The sequence below is a fragment of the Protopterus annectens genome, chromosome 4.part1 (genome assembly GCF_019279795.1).
Source record: "Protopterus annectens isolate FY-2018-M chromosome 4.part1, PAN1.0, whole genome shotgun sequence".
NCBI lineage: Eukaryota > Metazoa > Chordata > Ceratodontiformes > Protopteridae > Protopterus > Protopterus annectens.
Genome location: NC_056734.1, coordinates 303,991,182 through 303,993,727, shown reverse-complemented (window position 1 = coordinate 303,993,727; position 2,546 = coordinate 303,991,182).

Below are 2,546 nucleotides of genomic sequence, written 5' to 3'. Positions count from 1 at the left end.
CCAACCCCCTCTGGAATCAGCACCAATACTCCAAAACTAATTGCTGATTCCTTCAATACCTTCTTCACTGAAGCTATCCAGTCACTTGCTAACTCTCTACCTCCTGTATCCTCTAATCTTTCTTCAGCCTTAAAGAACCCACCACCCACTTTCCAACACCAACCTGTGCCTACATCCTTTATCTGTACTTTCCTTCAAAAGCTTAAACCCTCTACCCCCTCTGCCGACCTCTTACCTGCTAAGTATCTTCAAATAGCAAAATCTATTGCTTACCCTATCTCTATCCTAATTAATAGAACCATCACTGAAGGCACCATCCCATCCATCTGGAAAATCTCACATATAATTCCCCTACATAAAGGTGGTAACTCAACAGAACTTTCTAACTACCGTCCAATTGCCCTACTCTCTCCCATAGCTAAAATCTTGGAAAAGTGCATCCATCGTCAACTGCTAGACCATCTCCTCCAAAATAATCTTTTAGCTAACTCGCAACATGGCTTTCAACCTTACCACAGCACCACTACAGCCCTCCTATCATTCTCTGACCACATTAACAAGAACTGTAACCATAACACCCTGTCCTCTGCTATCTTCATAGATCTTCTGAAAGCATTTGATATGGTTAACCATCACCTTCTACTGAATATACTTAAATCCCTTTCACTTGATAGTCAAGCTGTACAGTGGTTCAAGTCCTACTTACACAATAGGCAACAGGCAGTACTCTGGAACAATACTCTATCTTCCCACCTTCCTGTCTCTCTTGGTGCACCCCAAGGTTCTATTCTGGGCCCTCTTCTATTCTCTATCTTTATAAATGATCTGTCTACTAGCATCCCACATGCTGTATCCATTCAATATGCAGATGACTCTACCTTAATTTCCTCAGCTACTGAATCATCTGAACTACAGTCACTCACCCAAAAGGTCTTTGAATTTGTCGAAGATTGTTTTTTACAGCGTTGCCTCCTCCTTAACCCTAAAAAGACTAAACTTCTACTGTTTACTCCCACACTCAAGTCACCTCCACTTTACTTCACTATTAAATCTAAAAATAATACAGTTATATCCCCTGACAATTCCACTAAACTCTTGGGAGTGACAATTGACCACAGCCTTAACTTTCATACTCATATTAACACCACAATAAAATCAGTTAACCGAAAACTAGGCTCCCTCTATAGAATTAAACCTTTCCTTACTCCCATAGCAAGAACTTATATTGCCCACACCCATCTCATCTCAACACTCTTTTATGCATCTTCTATATATACTAACCTATCAAAAAGCAACCTCAACAAGCTGTCAATAGCCTACGACAACATTGCCAGATTTGCTACAGGCTCTCCTGCTAGATCCCACCACTGCCAAAATCTGAAGCATCTGGGTTGGCTGGAACTACAGAACCATATTCTACTTCACCAGCTAACTATTACCCACAAAACCCTGTATCATCCAAGCAACACACCAATCCTCAAAAGTCTAATCTGCCCATATAAAAATCTTACAAACCTACGCTCTGCAAACAAATTACTCATCTCTACTCATAAATCTAACAACAAAGCAGGAGAATCCCTCTTTGCTAACACTGTAGGCAAAAGCTGGAACCTACTTCCTGTTGAACTTCCATCTCTTTCTTCAACTTCACTATTTAAAAAGAAACTTAAATCATATCTTACAACTCACTGGCTATGTCCCTGTACTAACCCTGACTAATCATCTCCCACTGTTAGTCTTGCCCAACATCTTCTTTTTTTTTTTTTGCATCTCTCTCTTTCTGTTACTTTAAATCCACCTTTCTGTTACTTTATATCCACTAGCATTTAGGCTGACTTACTGTAACCAGGAACAACTGAATTGGCCATCTTACTGTCTCATCAACAACTTACTACCCTACACCTAATTCTTCCAATCCCATTTTTAACGTCTTTGTTCTCTTATTCCTGCTCATCACTTTGCTTTGTGTCTCTTCCACTTACTTCTAAATCCTTCTCCCTCTTCTCATAGTAAAAAAATGTTTTTTTTTTTAATATGTTTTGTTACCTTGGAATACGTGTAATCATCTCATAATATTCTTGTAATTAATGTTTTAATGTACTGTATCTGTTAGTTTTCTATGTGGAGCTTTTCACCCCGGGCCTCTACTGAAAATGGACATATATCCAGCTAGACTAGCCTGGTCAACAAATGTAAAATAAAAAATAAAAATAAATGAAACATTCATAATAGGAAATTGTGTTGTACAGACTCAATGTATTAATATTAACTGTGATAATTTATCCCGTAGGGGGTTAAATGACAAGTGTAATCGGAGGCTGTGTATTCATTTAGGTAATTAATAATTGCTTCTTGTGATTAAGGTATGTATTTCTGGTAATGTTTCCTTGAAAGCTTTGGCCAAGACATCAGAGTATAATAAATATGTGTGAATTACTGGCTGGTCATATTTTTCTTTGCTATATTCAAACATTTTATTTGTTTTGCTAAGAGGGTGTTGTATGTCTGGCCATTGTGTATGGCCTATCATAATTTTGTAGCAGTGT